The sequence below is a fragment of the Filicampus tigris genome, chromosome 11 (assembly GCF_054856515.1).
Source record: "Filicampus tigris isolate MCC_2025a chromosome 11, RoL_Ftig_1.0, whole genome shotgun sequence".
Lineage (NCBI taxonomy): Eukaryota > Metazoa > Chordata > Actinopteri > Syngnathiformes > Syngnathidae > Filicampus > Filicampus tigris.
In genome coordinates, this window is record NC_141227.1 from 17,434,968 (window position 1) to 17,448,831 (window position 13,864).

The 13,864-nt window shown below is 39.6% G+C and overlaps 1 long non-coding RNA gene across 2 annotated transcripts in view; it reads left to right on the forward strand.

Moving 5' to 3' along the window:
* The window catches only part of LOC147139982 (uncharacterized), a 120,009-nt gene that overhangs the window by 30,600 nt on the left and 75,545 nt on the right, over window positions 1–13,864 (forward strand). Inside the window, exons 3-4 of one of the 2 annotated variants that reach the window (XR_015088608.1) lie at window positions 5,237–5,366; window positions 5,697–5,833. The exons of the other annotated variant lie outside the window; for it this stretch is intronic. This is a non-coding gene — a long non-coding RNA (uncharacterized LOC147139982). The remainder of the gene's footprint in view (window positions 1–5,236; window positions 5,367–5,696; window positions 5,834–13,864) is intronic. 2 annotated transcript variants of the gene reach the window in all.

Genomic DNA, 13,864 nt, shown 5'->3' on the forward strand with positions numbered 1-13,864 from the left:
ATATAGTTTCGTCCTCTTATTAACTTGTATAGTACTGAGAAGAAGAAAAAAGTCACTGGACACATGTTCATCAAAACAACATGGTCCTATAGCTTTGCTAACGGTGTGACCTGATTCACACAAGAATGCGTAATTAGGTGATGGTAACTGCAAACATACACTTTACTAGCAAATGTCTCTGCATAGAAGACATAATTTTCTAATGCCAGAGGCTGGTGGTTTTTAGGCTGGCACAAGACAATGCATTCTCCAATAATCATACTTGGAGCCAACAACCTCAAACAGTTCACCTAAATCAGGTCATGCAAGGGGAATATCTTGCTTCTCCAAATCCGTCGCATCATTGTTGTCATCTTTCTGCGGTTCACATTCAATGTTGCCACTGTCCCTTTTGACCTTGTAAGTCCCTAAAATCTCAACCAGTCGGTCAAGCTCTCAACCGTGGTTGACTGCAAGTACCGTATACCTCTTTCTAGTTTTACATCCTTTTTACAGTTTATCATCTTCTGGAACAATTGAAAAAACAAGCCTATTTTCAGAAGGTAAAGTATAATAAAAAATATATGAACACAAAATATGATACATTCCTTGCTTTGGACTTTTTAATACAGTACCCTCACAGCAGCTAACATTCCCCTCACAGCATGCAGCTTGGCATTCTTCATTTTGCATTTTTAAAGTTAAGTTTGTTGTGTAACAAGTATTTAGAAGGGTGGAAACAATGTCGGGGAGTTCGCAACGGCATAATAGAGGCGTAAGTCCCCCCACCCCCTTTGGAAATACAAAATAAAAATAAATATAATATGAAATTAAAAATAATAATAAAGTCAACCTCTATTTCGCGTTTTTCACCTTTTACGAGGGGTTCTGGTCCCCAATAACTGCAATAACAGTGGGATTACTGTATTCTTAATATTATTAGTATTGATAATTTTTTGAACTATTGTCATTGAAAAAAAACAAAAAAACATTTTAGTTGCAAATTTTGACCTGCAGGACCCAAAGTAGAACTTGTTAGGCCTTGGTGGAACTTTATGTTCAACTCACCTCTGTGTGGCAACAAGCAGTTCCAAACTCCACATGCATGATTACACAAAAAAACAGATTAAAGATTTTCAATCCTACTGAGACAATCGCTTGATCTTTTTCACACCTATTGATCCGCTTAAAGTGTGAGCAAGTCAGATGATTTAGGGCTTCTGTTTACTCCACCACTAAACACTAGACTGCATTGTTTGTTTTTATAAAGAGTGGATCAAGTCTGGACTAATCCCCCAGACAGGATTTGATCAGAAAGCGCTATGTTATGGCGTCCTCTGCTGGTCATTGTTGCCTCTGTGAAGTACAGTGCTCAAGTACAGTCGTACCATGACTTTAGAAGTTGATTTACGCTTCTATCTCCAATAATTTTTCTCACTTGAAATAAACAGAAATGCAATTGTTACAAGTCCCCCAACATTTTTCGTAATGTTTTTTAAATGAGAAAACTAGCACTCTACGGTATTGATTTTATGCTTCAATGCTCACTTGATATAGTGCTCCCTTTGGTACGTGTACCCTGACCACCAGGGGGCAGGGTAATATAAATTTACATAATACACAAAGATTTTCCACATCTTAGTGAGTCAGTAAGATGCAGTAATAGTCGTTTTTTGTGGAAGACAAAAGCATACTATGTTGTCTGTCTACATGTGTTTGATGCACTCTCAGTTTTCAATTATCCTTTGCTTCAAGGGTTATTATCACTGCATCATAATTGCTAGTTTTGTGAGCATGTCTGTGGTGTTTTGCACTGTGTATTAGCATTAAGCTAACACATTTTTGTAAGTTTTGCCATTTGGTTAACTCTTGCTGATATATGTTGAAACTTAATTGGGAATGGCAGTAACCACCTTGAAGGAAGCACATGGCCTCTTTTTTTTAAGAATTGTTCCGCTTCTTGGGTGTAGATCGGTGCCAGCATTTAGCTCAAACTTATTATTATTTTTTTTTAAACTCGTACAATTGAAAATATCTCACACCAAGCAAAACAATGTTTTAAATTACAATTTTTGTTCCCCCCCTAATTTTTTCTGTATGTTAAAAAAAAGTTTTTTTTTTTTTCTTATGGTCCACATTACTCTTTATCAGTGATAAGATCGAAACATCAGTTTGATTTTATGATGAGCTTGTTCGTAAGAAAAAAAAAATCTTTCAAGGTGGAAAACATTTAGACGGTACTTATTTTTACTTCTTTTTCCACTAACCTGACTTTTCTTTTCACATGGCCAATGAGTGACCACTGAATGAGGGCCAACACTGGCACCATGTGGCGCAAATGGGAAAAATCCTAGTGCAAAACTCAGAGGATGACAAAAATTTCTCCAAACTAACACGTTTGAAATCCTTCATTCTTCTCTCCAAATACAAGTAACTAATCGACATACATACACTTCTGTTTGAGATCTATCTCATCATGCATCTTACTAATTACATACATACTTCTAGAAACATATGGTCTGGTTTATATCAGTGCATTGAAGGCTCAATTCATCCAAAAGGCCTCTCCTGTGTGTGCGTGTATGTACACAAACGCTTAATAAGAGAGGAGACGACAACTCGTTCATCATTGGCTGAGTAAACAACAGTGAATATTTTTCTCCCTTGGCGCTGTATCATGTAACATGGCAGTAGACATGGGGACAAAACCTGCTATGACTGTACATTTATTTATTATTTGACTGTTATAAAATACATTTGGAGTAAAGAAGGCCAGAAATCCCGAGTGTTTTGACAGAAATGTGGAATTTCTGTATTTTGGGATTTAAATGTTTGGACCGCAAAGACCAATATTTCTAAAATGGCATTATCCTTGGACAGTTTATTTCGCTGTATGTAATATTTAACACATTTCCCATAAGGAATAATGGAAACTGAAAAAGAATCCATTCAGGTTCCAACTGTTGTCGACATTACAAGTGGATGCACAAAATAAAATCATCTAGATCAAGATACATTTTTTAAGTTGATGTATAGTATACTTACAGCATATACTTATATACGTATAAAATATGTATATACTTATATATCGTCGCTGTCCTGTGAAAAACCAGTATGCCCAATTTTGTCATTTGGTCTTGGAATGAAAACAAATCTCATAATAAAATAAATCTTCCAGTTTGAAGCATTCTTAGAATTTTTTTTTCAAATTGAATTTGACAATTATCAAAACTAAATAAATGCTAAATTAAAAAGAACATGAACGAAATATTTTTCTATAGTAATTCACAAAAAATGTCTTAAGATAATTCTCACAATTTAAGGAAAAACTTCACGTGATTATTCACTTCTCACCTTCTGCTCACTGAGCTGAGCTCTTAATATAATACTTGAATGTTTTGAGCTTCTATCAAACTAAATTTGAGCCCGAAAAGGACCTAATTTGTCTTTAATTCAAACCACACTGTGAAACCAGGACACATTCATCAGCTCTGACTCCATGACCCCTCTCCATCCCCATGCGCAGCCCCCACAGACCCCTTTCACCCCCTCAGCCAATCAGAAACTATCCAGCCAGCGTCTCAATGTCTGTAACTTTTGTACACTTATGAAGTCCAAAGAAGACCACCCTCCCCACTTTTAAAATCAACAACACACTAATGACTCCCACCAACACACACACATACGCACACACCCGTCCTACCTATCGCAACAGCCTACATCCAGGTGATAAATGAGGTCACCCCCAGTGTGTGGTATGAGTTCAAAGGTCACCCCAACAGTTCTTGTGGGGTTCGAGGGCATTGAGAAGTCAGGGGGACCCCACTTCCTCTGTGTAGCCAGCCTCATCCACCAGGGGGAGACACACACTCTATAATAAAAAATACAATATGAAAACAAATTAGAAAACAATATTGGCAAAATAAAGTCAAAATGAATGCAGTAAACCAAACTTAAAAAAATCAAGAGTTAAACAAAGATAAAGTAGTTAAAAATAGTCTAGTTAAAAGAAAGATACAAACATTAGAAATAATCTCACAAAAAACACTTTTTGCACTCAAAGAAAGCCTTCTTTTAAGACTAATCTTAGGAAATAAATATGTAGTGAATAGAAATGTAGGAACAAGCAAAAACTTCAAAATTAGATAAAAACGTATCAAATTTTAAATAAAAACTAGAAAAAACAAATTGTGATCCAATTTAAAAAATAGCCCAAATCGACAACAATTAACAACAAAAAAGTGGGGAAAAAAAGCTCTTAAAAAACAAAGAACGATCTAATTTAAAAAAAACAGTGGGGAAAAAACAATATCGTACACTCATAGCTGATGTCACTTTCTTCTTCTTCAGGACTGCAACTATTTTAATCGACATCACCTCTGCTGTTTTCTGCTTAGCAATGCGCCGTCATTTTTCCTCAGTGGCTTCAATCAAGCAATTCGTAATGATCTTAATTTATGTTTTAACATCAATCCTTCATCTTAATGCTTACCAATAAAATGCACCCTGGAAGTTAAACATATTAGACACATATTATTTTCCTAATTCTAAACAGATTGTTACAAGAATAAAATATTTAAATCTGAAAGGCCTTTATTAAATACCTTTCTTCATTTCTAAAATTCTTTGATGTTAGTAACATCAAAACACATTTTGCCCAAGTGTTTGGCGGAGGCCGGATATGGGCATCAAAGGCGCATTTGTCTCACGCCGAAATAGCTCACAAGCTAAATCATTTTGACGTCTCCAGGAAATGGACGTAAGTCAATGTCCTCTGAAGTGATATGGAAGCATGACCGTGTGTGTGCACGCGTGAGTGTACGCGTACGCTTGTGTGTGTGTGTGTTGCAGGTCAGTACCGAGGTCATCAGTGTTTAGTCTGCGCTTTTCGCCTGAGTGGCGGCTCCACTTTTCCGTTCGCCTTGCTGAGATTTATTGCCAAACCATCTCAACTTCGGCCTTTTTTCTTGAGCGCACTGTACGTGTAGTGTATGTGATAAGAGGTGAAATCTTTGTTCACTCAACCGTACATGATCAGGAAACTTTAAATTATTGGGAATTATATAATGTGAAATAAAAAATTAAAACGACTATTGTGGGAAAACTGTAACTGTGTGTGTGTTCTTTTTCTCCTTTCCAATTTATTATCCTCGGAAAATTGGTGCAGAGATTTTATTCCAACAGAGACTGAGGGCACAGCAGCTGCATAAGCTAACATTCTAACATTATCTTGTGTATTTATTTTTGTCATTTATAGGCGCGTTTCCTCAAATATTTCCATGTTGTGGAAATTTTAGCTGAGAGGAGAGAGAAGGTAGTTAGAATATGGGTTGCTGCAGCAAAGTGGAGACTGTGGAGTACAACACTACTACATCCGGAGCCACAGGGTAAACAAATTTTAACGTGTGTTTTTATTCGTATAATTTCCAGCGGTGTTTTGTGAAATGTTAAGACAACAAACGATTTTATTTGTATTCAACTGAGATCAGCAAGAAAACGTACCGTTGCAGCAAAGTAGAGAATGTGGATTACGACACTGTTATGTCCAGAGCTAAGTCACAGCAACAGGGGCAGTTAATATTTAGCATGTTATTTTGTGGTAATTTTTAGCCGTGTGTCCTAAAATGTTACATTAAGGTTGTAATTTTATTCAAGCGGAGACCGAGGGCAGAGCGACAGTGCATGTTAGTGTGTGTGTTTATTTTTGTCTTTTCCAGCCATATATCCTCAAATATAAATGAACAATGACAAAGCAAATATATATTCGAGTGGAGACTGAGAGCAGCAAGGAAACAGGCCGCTGCAGCGAAGTGGAGACTGCGGAGTGTAACACTGCAGCGTCCAGAGCCACAGGGTAAGCTAACATTAGCGTGTGTGTTAAGTGTTTGCCGTGATGGATGGCAAAAGACGTGATCGCACCGAGGAAGTTCTGGTGATGAACTGGAGCCTGGTAGAAAGTGAGTCCAAAATAGAATAGATCCATCCAAATGAGTTTAAAAACATCTTCAGTCTGACTCTGTGGGCTCTTTGAGTACATCAAATGCAATAAACAAACAGAACCATTTGCCTCCTCACCGCCCCCATTCCCTCACCCTCATGTAGGCCCGTTAGCTGTTTGACAGGACTGTACATCATACTCTTGGATGGCTTCTAATTGCAAGTGACGGCTGTGTTTCTGTGGTGGTCAGTGTGGATTCTTTTGTGGAGGGGGAGTCTGGAGCCTGAATCAGGAGATTCCCCCCCCCATCATCAAAACCATTAGAAGACTTCCAGTTCTGCTGTGGGAACCAGTTCAGTCCGTGTTTCGGATAATTCAAGGTTCGAGAAGCCCATCAAAAGTTCAAAGATCAGATTTTTTAAAACCATTTACACTTTCCCACTGCCATGTTCTACTCCACAGTCTCCACTTTGCTGCTACCGCCCTCAATCTCCTCTCGAATAAAATTGCAGTGTGATTTTGAGAATTGTATAGAAATTGAAAGTTAACATACATTCTACCATTACATCTGTTATAGCACATCAACACCACTATATTGTACTCCACAGTCTCCACTTTGCTGCACCGGCCCATTTTCTTCCTTTCCTTAGTTTCCTTCTAAATAAAAGTGTTGCATCCAACTTGTTAGGATAAAAGGCTGGGGAAAGAAGTGCTAATGTTAGCATATCATTTTACTGTAGTATTATATTCCACAGTCTCTACTTTGCTGCAACCGCCCTCAGTCTCCTCTCAAAATAAGAGTAGTACAGTAGTTCTTCTCCAGGGTTTGTTGTATATTAGCATGTAGTAGGTCCATCTCTCTATATATTCAAACTACCCAAAGCAGTATTAATTAGCCTTTTGCTCAGTTGCACTTTTAACTTGTCATCAAAGTTGTTTGCACTGACCTGCCAATCAGTGTCGGTCAGCCTTGAGCGCTTGTTTTCTTTGAACACATTCTAAAAGTTCAGCCGGCGTGTCTTGTGTATGCCACACATGACAAGTCCCAAACATTTGCAATTGCTCATGACAGATCTGACATAAACAGCCTCTCATCTGCCCAGTCTGGAGCTAAACAAATGCACTGCCGATCAACCAACCTGACTTAATCTCCCTGTTAGATTTTACAAACAACCCCCCCACCACATGCACGCACATGCACACACACACACACACACACACGAATTGTAATTCCGCACAAACAAAAATGCTTCACAGATCTCATACGGCCGTCAATTTTCCAGATTAGCTGTTAGGCATCAACTATCAAAGCCAACAACAGCGGAAAGTCTTCTTAAAAAAAAAAGACTGTGTGTCTGTGTGCACAAATCGACCCCCACCCCGTGTCCTCTAAATCGGCCCCCTTTTGTTGGCGGGTTGCTCCAGGAGAGCGTGTTGATGGAGCCGCATCGATGTTCGGATTAGGGCACGCGTCCGTGATCAAGTGCTCGAACAGTAGATAAGAGCAGAAGGAACACACTTTAATCTCGTTACAGAGTAGCATCTCCAACGGATGGACACACAGACAGACGGCTGGATGGATGGGCCTGTCTGTCACATGCGTTTTATTGTCAAGTATGAAAGACACACCAAGTAGAATGGAACTCAGGAAAGGGCGGACCTCCGCTAAGGTTGAAACATGAACAAATATTGGCTGTTCAACCTTGGGGGAGGTCTGTATGCTACCCAGTGTCGTTCCAGTTACATTAAAACACACGGGGCCCGTCTTTATGTTAGCATGCGACATACTTAAGACAACATGACCGTAAGCTAGGAATGACTGACTACCTAACTAACTAAATACCTACCCGATTGACTCACTAGCTATTTGTCCAACTGTTTGACTAGCTAAAGGAAGTAACTGCCCAGCTAACTGACTGCAAACCTGCCATTTTTGACAACCTCCCTCGCCAACTAACTGATAACTTCACCGACTAACTCACTGACAAGCTAACTGAGCGGCTAAATGACAACAAAACTGATGAACCGTCTATTTATCAGACTAAAGCGCTAACAACCAAACAATGAACAGCGATCAAAACATCGGCTTGCCTGACGTATTAATAAACTGACGGAAATGTATCGGTAATGTGTATCAAGGCAGTATCGGGTAGTCCTCTATTAGTGCTGTGGATGTGGTGTTTAAAAATGTAATTTATATCTGTGATGTGTCTGTAAATGTATTATGGTCCATATCTATAAGGCAGTTCCTCCCGTGTTGAACAAAAGAAAGAACAGCAAAAGAAAGAACAGCAAAAAAAAGATAGGCGTCCATTCGCAAGTTTTGTCTCCGCATGGCTTTTCATTTTCACCCTCAATTGAGCGCGAGTGTGCCGCAAAACTGTTGAAATTGGCCGCCGGGATGGCTTTGCTTTCGCGGCCTGTCAGCCCGAGGTAGATGTGTGAAAAGGTAATACAAGCTAAGCTTTTATTCTCACTCTCAACCCCCCCATCCCACTTTTTCATTTCTTTTTTGCCTTCTTTTCTTCTTCTACTCACTGCCACGATAACTCTTCCACTTTGTCCTTGTCCACGCCGTCCAATGACGACACTTTAAAGACAATTCCTGCTTGTCGTTTTTAAACGGCTTCTTCGCCCAAAGGGATAAAATGACAGACTATTAAATGGGCGGGGGGGAAAAATGAAATCATATAATTTTACGTCCCTCTGGCATTTCTTAATTTCTGTCAATCATCTGTTGATTAAACTGAAACACTCTCTTACTTTACATACAACCTTGTTCTCGGTTTCCATTGTGCGCTAACGTTTGCCCGTCGGTCGGACAAAGAAAGTAGAGCAAAGCGTCTTTTTAGACCAATTCCGAAGATGTATAATGCAGAACTATGAAATGTAACGCTCAGTTTGGGGCTTTGGTTGCGCGGTGACCAACCGGTCACCAGCCAATAGCAGGTCACATATACAACCCCAAAAAAAGTCAAGTGGCTAGCCATCTGGAAAATAATAAGATAAGGAAGTAAAAAAAAATCTGTCTGGAAAGCCACATTAGTGGTTTCTGTTTATTTTTTTTGCTTTGTAATGACTTCAGTGATACTAAAAATTTAATGGGACTTAAACATGAACCCTGAGCTGGTCACCAGCCAATCGTAGATTACACATTAACATTCATGTTCACACTTATTTTTTAGTCTTCAAATGACTACAGGACAAAACCTACGCAAGCACAAGGAGAACATGCTAACTCCCCACAGGAAGGCTGGATCCAAGATTCAAACCCTGAACCTCACAAATGTGAGGCAGACCGTCTCACCACTAGGTCTGATTAAAAATATATCCCGTCAAGTCGAAGGCGAGCCTTGTTGACTCTCTGCCGACAAGTCTTTACACGTCAAGACGTGTCGATCCCACCGCCGCGTGGAGATTAAAAACACCTGTTGGTAAACAAAACAAGCATCCCACGAGCCCGCCGCTAATCACACGGGCATCCTCCCGTGTCACGAGGCAACCCGATATCCCCCTGCCGAATCCTCGCTGATTAACTCCCAACTGTTTAACATTCACCGACGCAGCCACAACGACGACGAGAAGCGCCTGCTTAAAAAGCAGGCAATCCCAAGCGTGGCCGCAATTAGCTCTTAAATAAAGTGCCTGCTCCGCCGCGCTTTAGCAACATTTTAATTAGACAAACCCGCTTGAAGTGCCCCGCACCCCCCCACCCCCACAGTTTTTTTTTTTTTTTTTTGTCAAATAAACAGTCCTGTTTGCCTAGAAAGAGCTCCCTGGGGGAGGCACTCAGTGGTGAGGGTGCTCAGGGCAGGAAATGGAGAGTTTACCCGAGGAGATAATGGCTGTTTGTTTCTTTTGAAGGAGATCCAACGCTTCCTTAAACCACTCAAGAGCCCAACACTCAGCTGCTCCATTGCCTTCCATGCTATGGTGGGAGAGACCATTCACACCCGTGAAGCGGAGTGCAGTGAAACCCCCTATCGCGCGAAAAGTCTGTGCTATTGTGCAATCATAAACCATATTGTTATACGCCTACCATATACTTTAAACACACTTCAACCTCTTCAAACAAACTTTTGAAAGGATTCCTTAGCTGCTTTTCCTCATTCTCTAGCCATCCAGAAATGGCAGCTCAGTTGTATAACATCACTAAAAATGAAGAAATGAAAAGGAAATTCTCTTGCTCTTAGTTGGACAAATAAAAGGCACTGCGCTTGCTTTTTATGCTGTAAAACGGACATAAAGCAAAACTCGAAAGTCTGCTAGCGTAATGCTAATATTTAATGCAAAGTATCATAGATAGGCTAATTAGAATTAGCATAGAATTAGTGAGTAATTATAGACCTTCAAACAACTACTGCTGCTTTACACACACATGGAGCAGCAACACATACAAACAGAGCATATAATAATACTCAAACATATACCGGTAATCCCCCTGCTCTATGGGAATGATAAACAATATTGGGGACTAGTTGTGGGCCTTTTCTGCCTTTCCTTCTTTCTTAATCACACTGTAAATATCCTCTTTTGTGTTTTATTGTTTTTATGCAAACAATATCAGCAGCTTTTTTCCCCTGTCATGCATACAAGGGTGAATGTTCAAAATTACACTGACTTTTATTTTTAGTTTTTTGGTAAATTTTATAAGGAGCTGTTTTGAACCTAGTTAAAACGATAACGGCAGATTTTCTTTAGAATTATAATCTTTATTGTAACTGCTTGTACTGTCAGTAACGATTTTTACGACGGTGACAGACAATGGACCTGAACAATTTCACTGAGATACATGGTTTCCAAATTCAAATAATACTATTTTTGCTTCTTATATTGTAAGAATTCTGCTTCAAAATTCTTTATCAGTGTAATGCTGGTCTTGACTGATTGTTTTATTGGTTTAAAGTTGTCTATAATTAATTAACAACTATCTGATAATATGTTAACAATATCAGTATTGTTCATATATCAGTTTTTTGTTGTTGTTTTTTTTGTTGCCACTATTACAGTCACTAGTAATACTAGACTGGTGTTAGTCCAAATTCAGTAGTTGGAAGTACAAATGCTTCATTGTTGTATCACTTAAATAGATTTTTTTTTGTATTTATGCTTACTTAAGTACTGCTTTTTACTGGATTACAATTACAATTACTGGATTACTACATTAGTGTATGAGTACGTTGACCACCTCTGGCCAAATTCTCCTAACTATAGGACGCTTAGAAGCAAGTTCTGTTTTTAGCCTCTGGAGGGCAGTGTAACCCCAGTGGTGAACTATTGGTCAGCACTCCATTTGGACCTTGTTGACTGCCCTCAGCGATTGAATTTAAAACTACTTTGTCGTCTTTAGATTACATCCCTAAAGTTTTACTTCATTTAGTTCGTTTTCAACCTTTTTGCATTTACTTGTTGTTTGTTGAGCCCCCCCCCAAACACAACGAATGGCTTTAACTAAGTCCACTATACTGTACTTGTACGTCATTTGAGCATTTCTGCCTTTGACCGTCATCCCATGTGAAAGTTTAAGCCCCGCAACCAATATGATGTTCATTTTTCTGAACATATTTAGATTTAGAAATTTAAAAAGTGCTCGTTTAGTTGCTTCTGTGACCCGGAAAGTTTCCTCTCTCCTTCTTGTCGTCAGTGTCTCAAGATAAACTCCTTTGACAGAGCGCAATCTCTCATCTTCTTGCCGCCTCTTCTTAGACACGCCAATCAAGACGTATTCACAGTGAAGGGCCAATGACTTATTTTTTTAGATTCTTAGATTAGCGTGGAGAAAGTTTATAGACCTTAAAAGGCTTTGTTTTTTCAACAGCCTTTGTTTTTTCCTAGCGTTTCCACAATGGGAATTAAGGCAAAGTTGGTAGTGAACCTTCACAGATATGATTTCTGGCCTTCTAAAGAGTAACAGGATATTCACAAGTGTCTGTGTTTTTCCACTTTAATCGTTTTTGACTCATTTTCAGCTTCATTTCCATGCTTGTAAACTGACAGCAAACCGGGGAAAGGACTTTTGGATAACTTAAGTACTTGGAGTTCCTGGAACTTTTGTGTCTATGCAACGAGTTGTCATTTAGTTAGATATGTTCAATGCGGAAAACCCCGCCCATAATGCACCTCACAAAAGTACACCAGTAGTCTTCTTTTGCCGCAGACCCCAGGACTGAATTTAGGGTAAGGTTTGTGGACCTCTCAAAAGTACAAATTGATGGTGGTCTAAATACTTGATGGTCCTCCAAAAGTACCTAGCTCCAGGGTAAAATTCCAGTGACCGAAATGTGGTATTAGAAACAGTTCTCAGTAATAATGCATTTTCAGGTATATTGTAACTGTAACTTTTAGTTATTAATACTTGTAGAACCTGTAACTATTGTTGCACACATAAATTGCATTAAGTAGTCATCCAATCACAGTGGAAACTTGAATTATGAGCGTGCCTTTTTACAAACAATTCGGGTTACACACAAAATCTTCGGAGAAAAATGACCTCTATTTACGTCATATTTTTAAAATATGAACGATTTTGGCATGGATGAACTCATGGCCAGAGCTGGGTATTTTACGAACAATTTGCGGTCCGTTTATCTGCCTACAGCCGGGGTACCCTTCAGCCAGCCGTTTATCCGCCATTTTGTCCGGCTGGACCGAATAGTCATCGCCTATTGGTTGGTCCATCTATCATTTTAAATGCGCTTCCATGAACCTTTTCCGGTTCACGATGTGACGTCACGCGGTCTAAAAATAGCACTTGTGCGGCACGCTGTTAGGACCCATTAGCTGACCAGAAAGATGCCTGATGTAAAATACATGAATCAAACAGCAAACTGACCTGCTTCAAACGAAAAAATAATCATCAATGTCAGGTCATAGACGATTACATAGACGGGCGCGAAAATCCACTTCCGCTTATGCTTAATCCATCTTTTTTTTTAAGTTTCTCATTTATTGCCTGAAAACGGGCGTCTGTCACAGACGGATAGACGGACCAGTCTATGAATGAATGTTCAGCTCTGTTGATGGCTCCACGTTGTTTTTCTTCTTGTGCAGCATAAGCATTATTGGCAATGTGCACTGCAATTGAAATGCATATTAGTAAAGAGTTCTCTCTATCCAATTAGTTGTTAAATGTTCAGTGCAGCAAATAAAAGGTTCCTGGACCCCTCCAAAGTACTTTCCCGACACCACCTTCATTTGGCTCTTACCCCGGAACTAAACTTAGAAACAAAGTGCCAGGGTAAGTCCCTGCAATGGAAATGTACAATTAGAATTGATTCTCATTAGACATGTGGACCTTTTTGTACTTGCAGTACTTGTAGTTCCTTCACTCTGCTCAACCTATGCTCCTCCATAGTTCCTAGTTCCAGGGTCAAGTCCCTATAATGAAAATGCAGTTTTAGAAAGAGTTCTCAGTAGAGCTGTGAACCTTTTTAGTACTTGCCGTCATACCCGCAACGATTGTTTCACACACCGAATACGCAGAGTTGACCTCCAGATATGTTCCGTGCTGGAAACCACGCCCCAACGGTTCCTGGACCTTTCAAAATGGACAACAACCCCTTTTCAAGATGACTCACAATAACCCTCTCTTATGGAGGCAGGATACAAAACATCACCTCGGCGTGACAGATATTGTTTTCCGATATATAGCTGACAGAGAAAGAGAGAGAGAGAGAGAAGATACTTGGTCAGTCCAAACAGAGCCGTAAAGTGCCGCATGGTTAAGCCTGATGAATTAATAACAGGGAGGCAGATGGGTCCCAGGGGCACACTGGGAGCGCGGCAGCATGGCCGACAGAGTGCACCGTACACACACACACAGACACACACGCACACACGTATAAGTAAAAAGTGAGGCATTTGCATAAAGTGAATCACAGGACAAAAGAGAAACATCTAACTAAGCGCAAACACTTCAGTTTTCTAACTCATGACCTCATTAGTTTC